The sequence below is a fragment of the Rhea americana genome, unplaced genomic scaffold (genome assembly GCF_003343005.1).
Source record: "Rhea americana isolate MKP2758 unplaced genomic scaffold, rheAme1 scaffold_74, whole genome shotgun sequence".
Lineage (NCBI taxonomy): Eukaryota > Metazoa > Chordata > Aves > Rheiformes > Rheidae > Rhea > Rhea americana.
The window spans coordinates 4,241,265-4,262,917 of record NW_028186912.1 but is presented as its reverse complement, the minus strand read 5'-3'; positions in this window follow the sequence as shown (position 1 = coordinate 4,262,917).

Genomic DNA, 21,653 nt, shown 5'->3' with positions numbered 1-21,653 from the left:
TCACCGGCCACCGCTCCCATTGCTTCCTTGTCAGCTCAGAACTCTGACATGGGAGTGGAAATCAGAAGGCAGCTGGGGTTTGGGGGGGGGGGGTTAATCACAGAAGAGTACAATTATCCTGAAGCATGTTGCTGGAATTCATCGTGGGCTTTTGTTCTCACTGAGAATGCAGCGCTGCTGTTGCTTAGACAGCTTCAGCAGAACCAAGCTCAGAGTTCCTCATAAACTCAGACTGATAGAGCGGGATTAGAGATGGAAGAACACAAAAAATCACTAGCCACAGTGAAGCATCCACTTTAAAATTATCAGAGTAGAACATTTTAAATTCTGTTCAGTACAGACTKTTTAATGTTACCATGTGCTATCAGCAAGAAAAGGTCAGAACCGAAAGGAAATCATCTGGGCAAAATGAATTGCTTTAAACAGTCCAAAATAATTTTTCTATCATTGTTCTTTACCAAAAAATGTCACTGTTTTTGTCTGACTCACTATAAAAGGAAATATTGATACATTGACACCTTTTGTGAGGTGGAGCAACCATCCTCTGAGTAACTAGTAGTGTCAGTATTTTTAGGAAGGCAGGGAAAGTATCAGAGCTGGGCAGAGTGTGAATCCCTTCTTCACAAAGAACAGAACAGTAAGACACTTGTAGAATCAGAATCGATAAAAAATGCTTGTAACTAGTCACTGCACAGAACATGTTTTGATGAGAACAGCTCTTTAACTGAAACTGTCCACACAATGAATCTGCGAATTTTCCTTTTGTTGATACTTCCCCCCACCCTCCCTTGGAGTAAGCACAGGTAAACGCATATGAACTACGACCAGGAATACCAAGTTTTCAAYCTGTATTTCAAGCTAAAACGTCCTAAATAACTAACAACCTCCTAAATAACACACAACAACACACAGTCAGATCTATCCTTGGACTTCCTGGGGACATCGTACTCCTTTCCACTGGTGTGTCACACAGAGCTGGAACACAGGCAGGTGCAGGCACTGCAGATGGGATTAAAGTCCACCCCTGTTGCCACCAAAAAAGCTGCAGGAACCCAAGGAGGTTCGTTCTCCTTCCATGCCATTTTTATATAGCACAACTCCTTCTTTACAAGGACCAGCCCAGGGATTGTCCCTTTGCTTGCACTGGTATAAAGTCAGGAGCGGGTCCTCTGAAATAAGTGTATTTCTGTACTATTCTGAGTCATAAAAGCTTTGTAAATGAAGTGTTTCTCTACAAGAAAACCTGCTCAGAATCATTTTGCCCTAAAGTAGATTGTTTATCCTTTTAAAAAACTGCTTAAAAAATCATCTTGTGGCACTTGAACTGTCCTTCTACAGTATGTAGCTAGTATGTAGCATATGCCTGATGGATCCCTTCAATATATACTTTTATATGCTAATGGACAAACAAAATTAATAGAAAGGCTTCAAACTGCAATTCCTAACTCACATCCATTTCCCCAAAGTCAACCCTCTTGACAGCCATCTCAGCTGGCAACAAAATATATATAAATACAGACACAGTGGAGTTTGGGGTATCTTTGTTAATATTTACATAGCCTGCCACCGGGTGTTTCAGCAGCACAGCTGTTTCCAGCTGATAACTCTCTGCCTCCAGTCACAATTGTACAGTTTTATTTCATGGGGGAATATGTATAATCATAAATGTGATATGACTGTCCTGCCTGGTTTATTAGTCTGCGTATCTCCACGGACTATTTTGACATTCCAGATATACTGTGTGTTCAAAAAATGCTTCAGAGACTACTAGATTTCACAGCTCTTTTATAATAACTTTTAATAAAATTCTCAGTACCAATTTTACTAGGATGCAATGGTAATAATACCTGGTGAGTGAATGTCCGGTCTGCCTGTAAGTGTATGTGTGCTTATATACAAATAGATAGGTGGATAGACATAAATATAGATGCAAAAAGTATTCAAGAAAGTGTAGTTCAGAAGTAATCAGCAATATCTAACAGTATAAGCTTAGAAAAGAGACCTCTCTCCCCTCTTYCCCCAGTGGGAGTCAACAGCTTTTATATCCACTAGTGAAACAGAGGCCAAGTTCCCCTGTTATGCTGGTATGTTCACAGTAGTCGGGGAATCACCATGGATTTGAGTAAGTGAGATTAGAATCTGACCTCAGGTCTGTATCTGGTTCAGAGGTTTCCATCCCCTTGTCTCAGACAGGTAGTTTTCCACCTGCATCATCAACTTCAGAGGAGATGACACGAAAAGCCTCTCCTCTTGAATGCTTCTGAAGAGCAGAGACAAACCTAATGGATCTGTGTGCTACTACAAGAATGGACCAGAGCAGTTCATGACTAGCCTGTTCTTAGGTGCATAGTCCCACCAATTACATTTTAGATGCCAAAGCATTATTTACACGAACAAAAATTTACAAAAATATTTCTGTCTTCCTCCTTTTTCTGAAAATGGGGGAAATAGCTGATCTGTGGAGCTCACTGAAATATTGTTTTGATGTGGAGCTTTGCTGAAGCCATAATTGGCGATAATTCATTTATGCAGAAACCAGTAGTGAGCCTGGTGTATTACTTGCACATACTGTCTTCTCAGACACTGACATTTCAGCTTTTTTACACAATAAATCTTCATCTTCTAAGTCAAATCGAGTATTTTTCTTCTAAATAACAGAACTGACAATTTTATGTTTCAACACAAATGAATTATAAAACTGTCAGCCCCAGTTCTATTCCCCAGTATCTATCCCTGTCAACAGTGTTTGACTGTGGAAATTTCAACTTGCAAACCACTCTATTGCTGAGCAGGTTTTTGCAAGCCTGCAAAGGGAAAGGGAAGGAGGGAGAAGAGAATGAACCTTTGTGTGACTCCAGCTCTGATTCATTTGTTCTCTTATACTGCCAGATGCCACTGCTAAAAACATTATCATTCCAGTGGCCAAATGGGAGGCATGGCCCAGGGTAATTAGAGCTTGAAATTATTAATTAGCTTCCATCACATAAACCACATTTTTGTGTGCCTTAAAGTGCTGCATGTTGGGTGAATACTGATACATCATTAATCATCACTAGATAGGCTCTGACTTAATCACATTTCATCACCTAGTACAATATTCAATGGGATTTGACTGTCATTGCAACTGTACTACATTTGTATTTTTTTTWAAATAGCAGACAGAGAAGCAATGAAACCTGCTATGTAAGATAAAAGCATCTCTATATACTCAGCCACAGCCCACCAGCCCTTGTGCTATAATCAAGTTACTAACAGCTTAGGGAACTCAGCCTACACTTTAACAAGTAATAATACCACTTAACAATTTAAAAGACAAAAAAATAAAATAACAGGAAAGTAGAGGCAGAAAGCTACCCCATCATCTGTAGCCATATGTAAGCTCACCCCAGTATGAATCAGTAAAAGGACATACACAACAGATAGAACTACAGTATAAACACATCTGTTCAGTCAACATAATCCATAAAATACTTCAAAACAAAAGCTGGGAGACAACATCCAAGTTGTTGCATTTAAAAATTATCATTAAATAAACTAGAATCCAATTAATCCCTTTTTTACCTTGAGGTAAAAATCCCACTGATTTAACAAAGAATACAATGAAAATAGAAGCAAACAATCATGTTTAAAGGTCTATTTAAATTTTAAAATTTATAACATATAAATTTTCATGCTATGAGGGATTTGACAAGTACCAAATGTTTAAAAAGAACTTTCACGTTCTGTTACACATGGCCAGGATGGGTAATTTGCTGAGTAAGTCTCTTATTAATTATGAGGCATTAAAAATTCATTAAAAACCTAGAGTGTCCTTTGTCTTCTCCAAAGGACCTAATTCTAAATATTCTTTTACAGAACTGACTAATCCATCTTTGAATTTTTCTGATTTCTAGACTTAGCAGTGGCAGTGAGTTCCACAGCCAGGGCATACTACAGAACAAACTTTTATGTGTGATTTTTATGTGTGACATTAAAATATGGCAGCTTCAAAACTGAATGCCTCCATCTTGCTATGTTATAAAAATGAGAGAATAGAGGCTCTCATCCATTCTCAATATCCTTCTCCRAATTTTAGGTTCTATTACACTCTTTTATCATTTCCCTTGCAATTCATCTCCTTCCCAATATAAACAATCTCCAGCTATTCCGTCTTCCATCAGAGCGACATTTTCCATGTCCCTAAACATTCTTGTCACTTTCTCCTCAACCACTTCTAATCCCCAAAGTGTGGTCACTTTTGTCCCAGAGCTGTGATGAGACCCTGAGAAACAGGGAAAAATGTTGATAGAATTTGTGAATCATTTTTCAGTCTTTTCTAACTAATGCCCACGCTTGCAACTCCTCCACTAAATTCACTTGTACTCTATAGAAAATTTCAGTTGCTGTCTTTGTCAGCATAAGTTTTTCCACTGCAGTGCGTTGTAGGAATGCCAGACTCCAGTATTTCTTGCTGTTAAACTTGGGCATCTGATTCCATGGAAAGAGTCCTATTATCTTTTTCCATCAACACAACTAAATAACTATTTAATTTTACCCTTTTGTTTTAGAGACAAAAACTGGAAGAATTAATCTCAAATATTCATGTGGAGTTAAAAATGTGCCAGGCTGTTAAAAAAAAAAAAAAAAAAAAAAAAAAGATCACTTTACCAGATTGTTTGATAGGTGAGGTTCACTTAATATATGTTCCATATCTATACAAGTACAGTGTCTCCTACATCCTCCCTTCTTTCACTGAAATAAGCTCCTGCTCTGAATTCAACCTTCAGATGCCAGTTCTCTTGAGTCCCTCTTCTCCCGGGGAAATTTGGACATCTCATGCCCATTCCAGGGTTCAAACTGTCCTCAGCAGCCCTTTAGCTTTTTTTTTTTTTTCTTTCATGAGATTATAGAAGAGTGATCAGCYTGCTCAGCAGGCCAGCAACAGGCTGGCGAGTCACAACTGCTGCCATGATAACCCCAATCTTTGCTGTGGCCAGCAGCGACGAGAGAAATGGGGTTCTTAATTGCCATCTCTCCAAATGTTACGTCACTGTAATTTCCAACACCATTTCTTTCTCCATCAACAAACAACATAATAGTTTCTAAGCTAAAAGATTCAGTGCAGCTACAAAAACAAAATACTGACAAGTAAAAACACTAAAATAGATGTATAACCACATAGAGGGATTTTCCCATGAAAACTAAAGCTGAAAAATAAATCTGGAAAAGGATCTGGAAGAAAACTCATGTGATTCTTTTTTATTCTCCTCCCTCCACCGCTTTTTCTGATGACAATAAATTTCCACATGATCCATGTGAAATGTTTCAAGGCAATCTCCTCAAATAAAATAATCCCTGAAGCCTTAGGGGAAAAGAAAAGAAAAGAAAAGAAAAGAAAAGAAAAGAAAAGAAAAGAAAAGAAAAGAAAAGAAAAGAAAAGAAAANAGAAAAGAAAAGAAAAGAAAAGAAAAGAAAAGAAAAGAAAAGAAAAGAAAAGAAAAGAAAAGAAAAGAAAAGAAAAGAAAAGAAAAGAAACAAACATTCTTAAAAACTCAATGGGTAGCCATGATTAGGTTTTGCTTAGTAGCCAGATCAGCTCCTAAAAAAAAAAAAAAAAATTGTCTTTCATTCCTAGAGCCTAGAATTAACAGTGTTCATACATTTCTTGCTCCGCATAGTTAGATCAGCATCAGCATCAGTCTGTTTTACCAGCCCTCTTGGCTTCCCAATAAAGGCATAAACATCTAATTTCTGCTTTGCCTTTTGCTGCTCCATGATCCTACATCTCCTGAAMCCATACCTTTTAATAACCTCTGTTTTCTTAGAGGGAAACAAAACTCAGGCTTTGTCTATTTGGCTAAGTAAAACGTATCTAATCCAATAATGGTGCATTTTGCTGAGTCTGTTTTGCTGCTGTGGTGCTGATCTCCAAAGCCATCAGTGATCACCCACCTGTGGCAGCCACCATCTGTGTTCTTTTATTAGTACGATGTCACACCTAGTTTTAAATGTCCCAAGTGCTATGGATTTCAGTTCYTTTCTTATATGTCCATTTCACCATTAAAATGACCTCGGTATCCAAGGCCAGCCTCCACTTTCTTTATTTCATCCTATTTCTCTTAGTTACACCCCTATGTGCAATATGGAAAGCACAGAACAAGACTTAAAACTCTCTCCATTATAGCAGTSGCTAAAGGAACCACCAGACAATATCAGCATGTAGCTGGCAGATCTAATCTATTCTTGATGTCAGTCAGGTTGACCTCATCAGCAAAATAATATTCCACTTAAGAAAAGATTGCTGTCCTCTTCTTTATCTATTTTTATTATTTTAGTATGAAACTCAAATACAAAAGAAAGAATTTAAATATGATTTTAAAAACTGCTTTCAACATTCATTGTCACTCCTAGTCACCAAAGAAAAAACAAAATGCCTGCTTCTCATTTCATATGTATTTTTCATCAGTTGACTTGAGTAGTATTATTTAAAAATAAAAAAGGCAAGAATTTACCTTTACCATAGCCATGTTTAGTCATTTGTCTGATAATCCTGACACTGATGTCTTCCATAGCCATTTAGCTTCTTATTTCAGTTTTCACACRTGTAAAGTGGAAATTTTTGACTTACTAACTATAAAGATGGGAATTCATTAACATTTCTAACAAATTTGAATACAAACAGAAATATGAAAACATGTTTTGCTGTCAGTTACAATTTTTGAGTTCAGAGTCAGTGGAATTACTGCTATCTATTTAAGCTTCAGCTCAATCAGGAGCATAAACTGCCCCAAAACAACCTGCTAAGTAATATTATTAGGATATAATGATATAATTTTATTTCATTTCCAACCTTCAACTTTAATGCAATTAATTCAGAACGGCACAAAATAAAGGAACAGGCCAGCTACAGAAGCTGCCTCATGAAACAGACAAAACCCATGCTCCTCAATACTCATTATTTCAGTAGCCATTTCTTTGGAACACACTCTTGTTATTTACTATTATTGTTACTCATAAATGTGCTTTTGCCCACAAAAGCGGCTGATATCCATATGGATATACACAGTCACACGGAAGCAAAGGAATTCATTCATTCATATGCAYAGTATTTACTGTATGTTAGCATTATTCTGTTGTTTGAAGCAGGAATCAATGCTCTGTGATCTAGGATCTATCTACGCAGGGAAGCTGTAGGGTTTAGAAACAACTGGCTAAATATGGTTAAATAACAAACTTAAGCTATAATTATTACTTAAAGAGAAATAGGAGCTCTGTATGCACTGAGTAAACATATAATAAAGTCTTCCTCCTATAAGCCATATTGTTCTAGTTGAGGAAGGTCTATTTATTTATTAAACATTTCTTTCTGATTTTATTTATACTGAAAGATGGCAACTGCAAACCAATTTAAGAGAGTCTACTAAAGGCAACTGAATCAAAATCAGTGTATTCCAATTGAATTAGTTGAATTAGTTCAGCCTCTACATTCATAAGGCCTTTAGAGCTATAACTTGAAATGTGTTGTAGCATCCAGTTGTTTAACACTAAAATTTATTGCAATCCTCAGTCTCAGGTTAGGTACCCAGGTTCCCTACTTTTTCATAAGAAAAGTCGAGAAATCCCCAAGGAGTGAGTGGGTTGTTTAGCTCTCTGCATGCATTCTAAGGAAGCCTACTGTAAAAAGGCCCAATGAGAAAGTCCTGCGATGTCTTTGGCGAGAAAGACATTCCCTTTATTCAGAATTAGGAAGCCAGAGACTTTTGAAGGTAGTTTCTGTCTTCAAAAAGCCCAGAAAATGAAGGCCAAAAACACCTGATAGCTGCAGGATTARAGCAATCAACAGGGATGTGAAAGATTCACATTCCATTGTGTCAGTACTGGAAAGACATATCTTGAGTTCATATCCCAGGTGAGTATGCTGACCAGCTGTCTTTTGGTTTTCTCTCTCTTTCTCAGAGCTGTTCAATTTTGCATAAAAAAACATAATTTGGAATATATTCACATAAATTGGAATAAAGTGGATTTGATAATTCCATTAGATGGGATAAATCTATCAACCAATTCTCCAAGTCCTCCCCACCTTGTTATTGACTTAATATCACATGGCTAGATTCCCAGAGGAGACAGAAATGCCTTCAGGAGTTTTTGGGCCACTACAGCCATTATTAAAAGTCACTGGAATTCACAAAGCTGCCATTTAACCCAGAGTGCTTAACTATCTAACTTCCCTAAATGTTTCCTTCTTAGGCATGTCAGACTGCCAAAGTTTCACAACAGTGAACTATTTACATCTACCTTGTGCCTAAACCTGGACTGGATTCACAAAAGAGGCCTTTTGATGCCTTCAGGGCTTGTTGTTTTGCTCTCAGACCCTCAGAAAACACAGTAATTAGCTTGCTCAACGGAGATGTGTTTAAGAGGGCCCCTCTGCCTGAGTTAGGACTCACCTCTTCCACCACTAAGCGAAAAACCTACTTCTTGGGGTGGGATGAATGCTCTCCTGTGAAGCTGCTCTTCACTGGCACAGTGACAAGATCACAGGATTTTAAAGTGGTGGCATCACATTAAAGAGTCATTCTTACTCAGATTCAGTGACTACAGTAATGCTGAAATCTGCTTCCCGAAACTCATCCAGAACTGCTGTCTGAGATAAGGAAGGCTGGAAAGAGTTTTTTTTATATCAGCTTCCTTCCTTACAACAGGTATATAGACCAATTCTCTCACTACCCTGGCCTGGCAGCATTGCTAGCCCTTTGGAGGATGACCGTCCCATTAATCTCACACTCTGAATAAATATTTACAGGTTTTTTAGTGGTTTTCACATTCTCATATGGGAAGTCCATGCCCTGCAAGGAGTTACAGTTGTTTATAGACCAATGGGTTTACTTGAGATTTAGAAAATTATTGTGACATAATCAATTGACTTTGAAACAGTAAAGTTGTATTTTTGTAACAATGACAAACTACTTCCTGAGCAAAACAATGAGATGTCAGCATATTCACAATATTCCAACATTACGTGCTAATCCATTTGTATCCATAATGCTGTTTCTAGAAAAATTAGTAGGCCAGCATAATGCAAAGAGTACTCTGATTTTTCTTTCTATTTTTCCTTTTTTATTTTTGATTTTTTTGTTAAAAATATTCCAGGACACACTTCTGTGTCAGGCCTCATAATTCATAAATGAGTCCAGTTTGTTGCTCAAGACGGGTGGTCAGAAGAAACAAAGAGAATATGCATAGCTGAAAAACAAGGCACTATCCCTGCTCTGTGAGGACAGCACCTTCAGCTGGACTAAGGCATTAGGCTTGTTTAGCTTAGCCTTTTCTACCGTAGAATGTTATCACCTTCTAATAACTGCTTTGGAGCTTAAGTCCAGGAGACAAAATTTATTATCACAGAAGTTTAAGACATATCCATATCTTCCATATTTATTTTGTATGGCTAGCTAAATTAAAAAGTGAAAAAACATCATTTAAATGTACCCTTGAGTGGAATTTCTATGGACTTTCTTAGCAGAGAGACCAACAAGTAAATGAGCTGTCAATGAAGCTTTCATTTCCAACTATGGGCTGAGGCACACTCAAGTTCAGTATTTTTTCCTGTGCGCTACCAAAGAAAGAGGAAATGTCAGCCTCCCAGACTTTGAATCTCAGTACTTTTCAGAAGCACTGCATTAAAATACCCCAATACTTGAGTTCTGGACAATGCAGTCAAGAAACAGCAAAATGCACCTGGATAGCATAGGGTGTGATTTTACTTAACTTTTGTTTTTATTACTATGGCCAAAAATTGTCTTCTTCTAGTCAGTACTTTCACTTATACAGAAGGAACAAGTCAAACTAACCAAACTACTACAAAAATATACCCACGAGTTAGCTAGCATTATCTATGGAGAGTCTCTTTCAAAGAATTCCATTGTGAAAATCTTTTAAGAGAGTCTTCAAAAAGACAGTTCTACTGGAGAAAATAATGGCCCCCAAAAAAAAGAAGAAGAAGAAGGAAGAAGGCTCAGCTACAATAAAAGGAGCTGAAGAATTCCTCCAAAAGTTATTACTGATCATTGCTTCCAAGAAAAAAATCCCCTCTGGATAAATCTAGCTTTCTGGAAAACTGTTTAAACTTAGCACATCCATTTTACTGGCACTTTGCTTTCCAGAATAGATAAAAGGTAATGACTGACACGAACTATATGAAATCTTCTCGCTTATCCACACCTTTGGAAAATATGCTGGGCTTTACTTCCTTCCCATATTCAGTGAGGCCCACATCTTCATCCTGACATAATCTTTCCCATGTGTTCAAAAAACTGAAAGTCTATTTTTATGTGGAGAGTACTCAAGTACACACATGCCCTGAAGATGTAGAGTTAATTTGTGACTAAGGAAGATCTACAGGAATTTAGAAACAAATCTTGGCATGTTTTTTCAGCTGTTGATTATACATCTGCCTTTGTTTCTTCCTGACGAAACACCCAAGAAATCATGTGCATTACCCAAGTGCCAGCCCTTACACACATCAAGCATCTTAAAACCTCTTTTCAAGGTTATGGCTTGTAGCTGAGACAGGTGGCCAAAGACCGGTCATGGCAGCCTGAAACTTGTGGGAGAAGTTAATTCAAGCAGAGACAAGTCTATTGGTCAGCCAATGAGTTGGAAGGGAGCTATTTTTACTAGTTAGGTGGAAGCCATGGTGCAAGATACTTGTAAGGAGCATGAAAATAAACTGCACTTGGGATAAGAACTCTTTTCAGAATAAAACTGTAAAACCTGGACTGAAAGGCTTGCTTGGCATGATCCTGAGCTGTTACAGTGTGTTGCTACACTAGCCCTAAGAAAGGGGCTTACTATACTGGAAGTACAACTTTCTGTTTGCCAACAGAAGCAAGAAAGTGAGACAGCATATGCATACATAAGCAAGGTTAACTGAGCTTCCTATACAGTACTACCGCCTTTACATTCCTTCTTCAGCACTTCAGCTTCAGAAAATCAGCACTCAGCCTTGATGAAAACAGAACTTGTGAACAAATGAGATCCTGAAATAGGAAATGTAAGAAGAATCCACGTGTCCATGGAAGTGTCTTTGAACTGTGAAGATGCTTAGTTAGCATTTCAGGCACCATTTATTTTATTTGCACTTGTAATTACGTTTTAATTTGTTTTTCCTCATTCACCATCATCTTTGCAGTTAAACTATCAATTTCTAGGGATGTACAATCAGATGAATTATGTGTATCCTTAAAAAGAAGTTAAAACTTGTATTTTCTTACAGCAGGGTCAATATTCCAGCAACCCCTCTTTCCCTTTTCTCTGAAAGGCAAGAAAAAGAAAGGCGAAGAAGTAACTATCTTCCATCCATAAGAGTATGATAAATCTATTGCAACAAAGGGTCAAGGTCACCACTTTCAAGAAGAATTTCATTGCCTTTCAAATACAAGTCAAGGTTCTTCATCTTCATAGTGATGACAAAACTTGCCCTCAGGCTCCAGGAACATTGTGATTTGCACTGGGGAAATATTGAATTCTGAAACGGTCAAGTTCTATTCTAATTTTGAGGATATGAAACATGAGAAAAAGTGTTCATGGCACAGGAAAGACCTAGTCTTCTTTGATTTTTGTCTTTCCCAGATTTCTTATTCAGAGCTAGATATGTGGGGTAGACTTCTAAATGTCACAGACTGCAGCCATTTTAGAGCCCTACATTTCTGACAAAAGCCCTTAAACAAAACAGTAAAGGCCACAGTATGAAGGAAGATTGGCACAATCCAATGTTACTCCATCCATTAATCCAGGAAGCTTCCCAAAAATCTGAATCCAATTTCCAGGATGTTGAATGTCGCCTGGTAACAATGTACCAGCAGCTTCATACGCTTTTTATTTTCCATTAAGAAAGCCTTGAGTTTTGGATGAAAATTAAAACAAGTCAGTTCCCTTTTACTGTTTGTTCATTGTTCATAAGCTGTTCCACATTTGCCCTGTTCAGTGAGCTATTGTTCCATAGGGGCACTACAAATCTCTCAGAGCACAAACTCAAACCACATTGTAAATAGTACACGGCTTTGTTTAATGCAGAGTGTACCCTTGGCTTGAGCTGGAGAGGCAGCCCGGTGGAGCAGCAAAATGACCTGCCTAGTTTATCACAGTCATTAGATATTGTCTGCTGTATTCTGGTGCGAGGTCATTATTTGCTTTATTTTTATTTTATTTTTGAAACTACAGCAATATAAAAGGCTTCACCACACTAAATTGTCACTATTACAAGGATGCTTTACCGGTTTCCATCCACTAGTTAAAACAACATTGTCCTGTTAAGCTCAGCTAGCAAATGCTCCCCCATTATTACAATCTCTAAACACAGGCTGCTGATGCCCTCTGCTGCTTTATTGCTGTGGGGCGGAGGGCTTTTTGTTCTTTCTGCAGAGATTAAACTACTAGGTATCATTTTCGCTCCTAATAAATATGTGCCTTGTCAACAAGCTATTGAAAATAGTTTCCAACTCAGAAATCTATTACCAGACAACAAAGCAAACTGTCCATCACAGTACTTTTCAGTTTAAAATGTAAGTTTTCTTTATCCTTTTTTTTTAAGAAAGATATCATGTTATGTCAATACTTCAGTAATTCATACAGTATCATGGAACAGGATAGGAGGAAATTGTAATAAAATGCTGGTCGTCAAATACTTTAATTCCACTATAATTYACAGAAATCAATCTAGGTTGTCACATTGCCCTGAATATATATTATATATTTAAATAAGGGTATTATTTGAAACTTTACTGTCATATATATTATCATGAAAAATCTTACTTTTACTATACAGTACACTATAATAGCTACTGTCTCCATTACCTTTAAGGAGAGTGGGAACAGGCATATTTTGTGTCCTTCAAGCCATGCTATCTTTTCCTTCAGATGAACGTATACAATATAAAGCAAGATACAAATTTTCATCAGAAGTTCACTTGCAGAAGGCTGTGACAGCCCAAGGCAGCTGTAACCTCTCGTTCTCCAAGGAGCGAGAAATACAAATGACTCTTGGCTAGGCTGTAGGAAGTGCTGTACAATAAGAAACATGCTGCAGATATCATTGTGTAGGAGACCGCAAATGAGTGGAGGAGGACAGGCTACCAACCACCTGGGACTTAGCATAGCTGGATACCTTGCTACTGCCAGCAGCAGTGACAAATAGAAGGCAAGAGCAGTTGGGCATCATGAAGCAGCAACCCGTTGCTCACATACACCTACACCGAGAAGAAACACCCTCCATACACATTCATACATGTAACATATATGCGCATGCCAGCATACAGTGCAGGGCTCTCTGAGCACCTAAAAGGAGGTCAAATCTGACACTGTCATGAGCATCAGACCATCTGGTTATAGCTCTGACAATAGGAAGGAAAGCAACAAGTGCAATAGAGATTTGCTGGTTCCTATCATTCTGTCACTCACRGTTCCTAGGGAGCTAACTTGTCTGGTCATCAAAGAACAGTAACAGGGATAAAGAAATTTCTTTCTTCTCTGTGGATAAGTGAACCTAGCCAGCATAGAACATGAAGTCCATATCTCTCTACAGCAATGAGGAGAAGTTAGCTTTGTGCGATGATATTGTAGCTTTGTCACTCATTTTTGATCTGAGTAGTTAGCCAAAATTTGGGGACAAACACGTTGTTTCCATTAGCAGAAGTAATTGACGAAGAAATCAGGTATTTTTCTGATGCACTCCTACTTTTCTAAAGAGAATGTGCAAAGCCCTATTTCCCTTCCCCCATCGTATTCAACCATCAGGAGACAAGATTTTCTGTTCCAAAGTCCAAAATGTTTTCCAGCACAGATTCATCCTGAAAACTGTTTCCACCCTTTTCCTCATAGACACTTTGCAAATGTGGCTTTGGATGTCTACAGCCTTTCTCATTGACTTCTCTGTCTGCATATCTGCGTTGCTTTTGGTGCTTCTTGCTGGGCATGGAAGACACATTCCCTCCTCATCTAGTAGTAATCTGTCCCCAGCTGCTCAGCACGGTTCTTTTGTTAGAAGTTACCACCCCCTCAAATGTGCCAGCAGAGCTGCTTGCATGAGTAGTCCTTGGTTCATGTCAGCATGTTGGCTTAAATGCATAAAAATATAGGTCTTTGCTACCTACTTATTTTTAACTCARATAAGTTAAGCAGGCACACAGGCAACACCACCATCAGACCTTGAGGGGTGAAAACTTCTGCAAATAGGCAACGATGAGGAGCTGGGAGTTGGCTGAAAATGGTACTTTGTTCCACTGGCAGGGCTGAATTGAGGTAAAGATATTTCTGTGCAGCCTCATTCCTCTGTCTGCCATGCACATACACATTCACACACAGTTCAGCAAGACAATGTCTAGGCCTGTGCATTTGCATTTTGTCCTTAATGCAGGCAGTCTAGTTACAGAGCTCAGGCTGCTGACTAGCCCTGCTGGCTTGCATTTTTTCAGATGTAGCAGTATCATTGCTGCCACCAACCATTTTGAAAAGAAGCTTTCTTGCTTTTTCATCTTTCCTCTGAACATCAGACAGTTCTCCACGTCCTAGACATGAGATTTCATTCTATTCCTAGCACTGTGTTTTAGTAGTACCTCGTATAGGACCCCTGAAGAAGCATTTTCTATCAGTGCTCAGTCCCTGAAATATAGATTTCTTCTTATTAGCAGTTACTAAGCTAAGAGCTGATAACCAGGTGAAGAAAGGAACTCAGAGAGATGCACAGAGCACAAAGAATTCTGTCCCATGGAAGAAAACAAAATGTTAAAGCAAAATAAATAAACCTTCTCTCACTTCTGCATACTACACACAGCTGTAAATTCAGTGCTTTCTGAAGAAGGTCAAGGAGTCCATCTACTAATGGGTTTCCTGCCTGAGGGTATTTACAGGGAGAGTATGTTTGATCGACAAGGGCCATCATGGGTGAAAACAATTTGACAGCACAAAAGATGAAAGTAGAGAGTGAGCAGAGCAGCTCAGAGCTACATCCTTTGAGGACATGTCATGATAATAGCTCAGACTGAAGAAATAGACCCATATACTTCTGGCAACTACATTTGAACAAAGAAAGATCCTTGAAGAAATGCAGCTGACAAGGACTGACATAAAAACTGCATGACACAGCTCCAAGTGGAAAACAGGAGAGGGAGGGAGGAGCGGGCACACTTGTGGTGAAGTGCTAATATAATAAGGAAGCTTGTAGTTAAGGAGATACCATTTTGAAAGCCTTTGAGGTAAATAAAAAACAGATTTATGGGGGACTTGGCAAAACCTTTTAAGATTGTGAAGGACACTGAAAAATTGATCAAATCTGTCCCTTTCTTCTCCTTTTGGACCATTCATATCAGAAAATGGATGTATTAAGAGCTGGTGAAAAGGACCACATGGAGAAAGTGCACAAATCTTTTTTGGAACTACTGGAATCACATACTCTGAAAGCCACCTGCTGATTCTTTATCTAAATATTAACTATCTATTTGTCTGTCTGTAGTTCAAAATTGCTTTGATCACACTCTCTTCCTCTGTGTCTCTGTGCTCCYTCTCTTGTCTGTGTCACATGGTGCTCTGTCAGCAGGACTATGAATGGTAGTGATCACTGTGATTCCGCCTATAAATGACAAAATCCTAACTCTCTGCTTAATCCTAACTGAATTGCTATGCATCCAAATAAAAATATATGCTTAAGAATATAGGAGCTGCTTTCCTGCAGTATGGAGAATTTATCTGATGAAATTATGCAGTGATTTTTAAATCTTATTATGCTGGCAATCATATCACTACCAGGTGTGATGTTTGCATGCATAAATGTATGCTTTGACACAACTCAAAGGTTTAGCCACACAAACAAGATTTTTGCTTTGCTCCTCATGGCTCCAGCACAGTGGGAAGCAGTGAAAACAATATCATCCAAGGAGATCTCACTGTCACTCTCCACTTGGCAGATGCTTTCAGACTGTTTCTGTCACTGTTTGCAAAATGTTGTTTTTTTTTGTTTTTTTTGTTTTTTGTTTTTTTTTGCTAGCAATAAACTCACACAGCTGGCAACTTACTGCCTTTCTCATGTTTCCTCCCATAGTACAAGCATTGTTTTGCCCTCCCTCGCAGGCCACTCTGTTTCTCATTAGTCTATGTTTGTCTCTTGTTTTAAACATGGTAACAAAGTCCCATTRCCACTATGCTTTCAACTTTCATCATTGCCTCTTTTCTGGTTTACTACCGCAGAAGATGGCATTTGGACAGCATAATTTCATCACTGGCTCCATAACATGTATATTTTAGATGTATTGTCATTCAGTTTGCAATAAGGAGGAATCAGATACCAGCACTGAGGTACTTAAATTTCTTTGAAAATTTGGGTCCTAGGTGAATGCACTAGTTTCCTTCGCACAGAAATGAAGGCAGCGGGAGAGGCACCTACTCCACTCATAGGGAGTGGAAGTAAAGTCAGGATGCAGGCTCAGCCATAGGAACTTGCGAGTTCTTTTTGGTCTTGCAGTTTAGACAGAGCAATTGTATCAGTTTCCAAAAGGCAAAATGAAGATTCCCAGAGTCAGAGGTACTTGGAGAATAAATGACAGTTAAGCATGCTGGAACAGTGACTGGGAAGGGAAAGTAACAGAGACAGACTGAGTGAAAGTAAAGGACAAGGTAAAATGCACAACAGGAGATCTATGAAGCTGTTGTGGAAGCCTATTTCTTCTATACTTTTTCATGCTGCTCTGAAATGGGAGCAATCAACAGTCACTTTTCACGTGCTAGATACAGCCATGTTCATCATGTACTGTGTGACTGACAAGCTATCTCCTTTACTGTGTTCATAGAGCTGTTTTCCAGATTAGGTTTGACAGGCATTTCAGTCAAGCACCCTCTTCTAATCACTGAGAATAACTCTGAAGAATGAGGCCTCAGAAAGGTGTTGACACTTGTTCTGTCATATAAATTTCACAGGTTGAACAAGATTGACTGAAAGGCTTTCAAGTGTTGTCCATTCGCATAAGCTATTACTGGGCAACATAATTTTTCATACGAAATCACTAAACCCCTGTGTGCAATTTATTCACATTAGGCATTAATGTATATAATTTATTATTAAAATAACAGGTAAGAATGCTTCATTTATATCAGGTTCAAAACAGTCAGCACCTTTCATTTTATTCTAAGATTTAGACTGCAATTTTTCAAAAGATCTATGGAAGATAAGAACCAAGGCTACTCTTCAAAGGTATTTGGACACCTGAAGTATTTAGTTACTGAAGCCTATTAATTTTGAAAGGGTACCTGATGTCTTAGGTGGTGTCTGTAGAATCAGAATGTATCCTATGCAATTCTTTGCTCATTTCTTAATGACTTGACTTACTGATCTGTCATGAAAACTGATAAGCAAGTCAGAGAAAGACTGCCATCAGAAAGCCCTAGGAAACTAGAATTCCTATCTGGCCATCTCCTTACCTAGACACTGCTTTAGCAGGCACCCTGGCTGCCTGTCCCAGCCAGTTTAATCAGAAGTTAGAGCCTAATATTTGGTGGGGAAACATCAAATATGGGCACCTATGTTGGGAGGTTTAACATGGGCCTTTGCACGAGCTTCAGCTTGCTTCTGGAGGGAGCAGTCACAGCAAACAGCTGACTACATTCTCCCATCAGCTGAACTTGAAGCCTCCTAATCTAACCCTTTGAAACTGGATAGAAATTAAATTGTTGGCCACTGACAGAAAAGTCAGTTCAAAGCACAGTGGTTTTGAAGGCATTTTCCATGGAGAATTTTGTTAGGATAATAAACAAGTAAATGCTCGTTTTAATTTTTTTCCTTTCTTCTCTTCTTTCCAAAAGAAAACAACTGCTGTCATGCTTGCTTGATTAGAAAACTCCCTCAAACTTGCTGGTGTTTTTGAGATGRTGTTTTTGAGATGCGGAAAAAGTAGGTCAATGAATTAAGTCAAATATTTCCTATGCTGTTTTCTCTGGGGTTTGGTTCAGTTTGGTTTTCTTTATAACTGCATACTCCCACACTAACTTGGTTATAGGGAATGTCCCCTCTATTGTAGCACTGTAGCCCTGCTCCAGTGGGATGTCAGCTTCTGAGTAGGCATTATTGAAGACCTCCAATCTACAAATGGGTGCAATGAATTGAAGAAGTTACTTATAAACAGTATCAAAACAAGGGGTCAGCTCTCTTCACAGAGTTCCTCCAAATTCATTCCAAGAAGAGATATCTCAGTCCTCCAGAACAAATAGAAATGTGAACCCTCAGAAAACCCTGGCTCCTCCAAGAGCTAGATGAATTTCAGCACAGATACATAAGCTCTTTGGCAGATTGGTATCTCAAGGACAATCAGAAACCTAATCTGGGGGGGAACCAGTTGCAAAGGAGGTGGCCATAACACAGTCATAGGCCTTCAGTGTGGTGACCACAGCCCCTAGGATGACTGTGGACATGACAGGCAGTCAGCATTCATTCAAAGTAGCGAGTGGACAGCAGGTTTGAGCGGTTGAAAAGAAAGGCTTTGTACAACAAGCATTAGGTGATTGTACTTATTTCTTTTTGAAGGTTTGCACTTAATTAAATGCTCAATAAAGAAACAGCTACATTTACCATACTCCTCTTTGTGTAGCACAGGCTTAGAAAGAATTTACATTTTGAAATCTAAAAATACAGTTTCAGATCAATGATTCCTTTGTAACCTGTGAAATTAGTAACAGCAAGTTAATAAAGGCTAACTCAATTCTCCCTCAGACAAGAAGGTCAGGTCTGGTTTTAATCATTAGTTTAGGCCAAGAATATTGTCCAGTTGCAACCAGATGCAGTCAGCACTGGGGTCACAGTTAGAGAGCTAAGGAGCACAGGTAAATATAAAATTACAGCTTCCAGCCCTCTCCCTCCCCCAGTTTTTAAGCAGTCTGAGAAAGAAGTTTTATTGTAAAATTAAATATTCTTGAGCAATCCTGTGTCAAAATTAAGCCAGCAAACGTATTTTAAAACTTTCTGTTAATAATCCTTTTCATTTGTCTTTATAACCAGAAAGGGACTACATAAGCAACTTTCTTTTTTAAGTTTTCAGTGTACTTGACTGTGAGCCAAAGACCTATCCTTATTTTCTTTGAATTTCATATCACATGCTGAAAGTGATTTTTAAGGTCAGAACTACTCAAAATGAGGAGCATACTGATCTTGGCCCAACAGTTCTACATAATCAATTTATAACTATTATTTGCCTCCACGGAAAGCAAAAAAGGCTGATGAAGGATCTAGTTCAGCATAACATTCGAAACACACACCTACCTTTCACTTCACTGGAACTTAACTATATGCAAATGTAGGTACACAAATTATTGCCTTAGGTTTTTTCCCCATCGTTTGCATTTCATGTGATTCTCAGTGAAGGCAGTGGGAGTTTGTCATTGCCCAGCAGCCCCTGGATCAGGCACTTACCCCTATGTTAAATGATTCGCCCCCCTGTTCTTCATCTACGCCTACTTTCTGATTGGAAGTCTATAATTATATACGTCAAAATGTTCGTGTATTTACTGTCATTACAGAAAAGTTAAGAGATCTGCTAGCTGTAATATGCCTTTTGTGCAAAGTAAATGTCTATTTTTCTACAGGTTATCAGACATTCCTAATTAAAAAATCAAGCACCAAGCTTTTAAAAGAGCTATTAATAAATTAAAAGTATGACTCAGAAGAATTCTGAAGAGATAATGCATGCTGCTTGACCTGGTTCACTTGTCAGACCTTATCCCTCATGAAAAGTGCTTTTCATTACAAAAGTCAGCAGGCTTTGTCTAGAACCTTTGTTTTTTATGAACAGGGTCCAGAGTTCTTTGTTCAGGAAATACACTAAATTTAATAAAATCAAAATATTATTTCCAAGTGAAACAACGACTATTTGAAAACAAATTGTATATCAAAATGTAAGTGGAATTAATGTCGCATATTATCCTGCACTGTAGCTAGTGGCACTGCTTCTGTTCAGCAGTATAATTGCAATTTCATAACAAGGCTCCAAGCACACCTCCATTCAAAGATTTCAGCCTCTTAACTTCAGAGACAATCACTACTAGCAAGGTACTGAGTTGTTTTAACATCTATGAATCTGCTGTGTATAAAAAAACTCAGCAGGAGAGCAAAGCACAAGTACTTAAGTCTCTGCAGGTTTTAAGCATAATTGGAATGTGGAATTTTACAGTGTGATGGTTATTCCTACCAGAGACTACTTTGGTTTCTCCCTTAAACTCAGTGAAAAAAGTACATATAGAATATTTCAGTGAGTTGTTGAACTGTTGTTGAATTCAGCCCAGTGTTTGTACAACCCTGTTCTAATAAAAATATAACTGATCATTATCCAGTCTGTTGTACAGAGCAAGTCACATGTTTAGTATACTGCAGATACATGTAGCACATGCCAAAGAGAAAAAGCCCAAACAAAATTCTACAACTTGGCATTCTCAATAGTCCAATTTGATGAAGAGCCAAAAATTAGAATTCTTACAGATTTTGATCAGCCTTTTGTTTTTCAGTAGCTGTCATTCCAAATGAAACCTTAAATACAAACATCTTGTCTTCAAGGCAAAATCTGCCCAGTACCAAAACTCAAAGTCACACAGCTCATCTAGGATTTGTCATTTTAGGGTGTAGCATCTTAGCTCACAAAATCTTCCATTTTTTTGAAATAAACTGTGCATACAGCACAAAGTTGATCTAAATATTTCATTTTTCATTAGGCAATCATTTTGCTCTCACAGAAATCATTCTATTTTTTACTTGCTCAAAAATCTTACAACCCTCTTACTCCCCATACTTTACAATAAAACCAATACTTATTGTGTCAGCACTGCAGGGTTAGAACTTGTGTCTGGGAAACATTTATGTGTTTTTATCAATACAGTGCCAGTATTGAAAAAAAAAAAGTCAAATCTGCCTAAAGTATTTGGGGTATTCAGAATTGCACTGAAAATCAGGTGCTGAGTTTACACGTTGAACCTAGATTCTGCCACATATTCTGCTAATATACAGTCCTCAGATTACTAATTTGAGGTGCAAAATTAAGAGAGTTTAGAAAGATTCATGCTCTAACCTCACCTCTGTGAGTAACAACCTCAGCCCCTTTGAAATATCTAACTTTGAGGACACATAAATAAGCTATCCATGGGTAAATTAGGGTGTAAATTTGCACCCTCTGCTATTCTACACGATGGCCGTCCATGTCTACCCTTTCACACTGCAATACTCTCCAGTAAGGGTGAAGTAATCTACTTCTCTCATTGCAAGATAGATAATTAAAATAGATGGTGTTTAATCTCTGTCATTAACTGCAGCTCCATGGGAGTAGTATCACTAAAGTCTTTCTGAAGTCCGTAAGTGTCATGTGATTAAAAGACTCAACAGTTCTTTGGAAATTCACTTTAAAGCTTTTAATAATTACTTTTTGATGGTTAATATAGTGGAATTGCTGTTTTCTAAATCATCAATACAAAAGAAGGAAAGCTGCCCCCAGGGCTAAGGATTGGAAGTGACACAGAGCAGCTCCTGTTCATTGCCTAGGCCACTCAAACACTTCAAGTCTAAAAGCTCACTTCAGACCCTTGAATCCTGCCATCTCCTTAACAAAGACAGTGGTGGAAGAAAGAATTGGAAAGTGCAAAGAGACAGAAATGGAAAA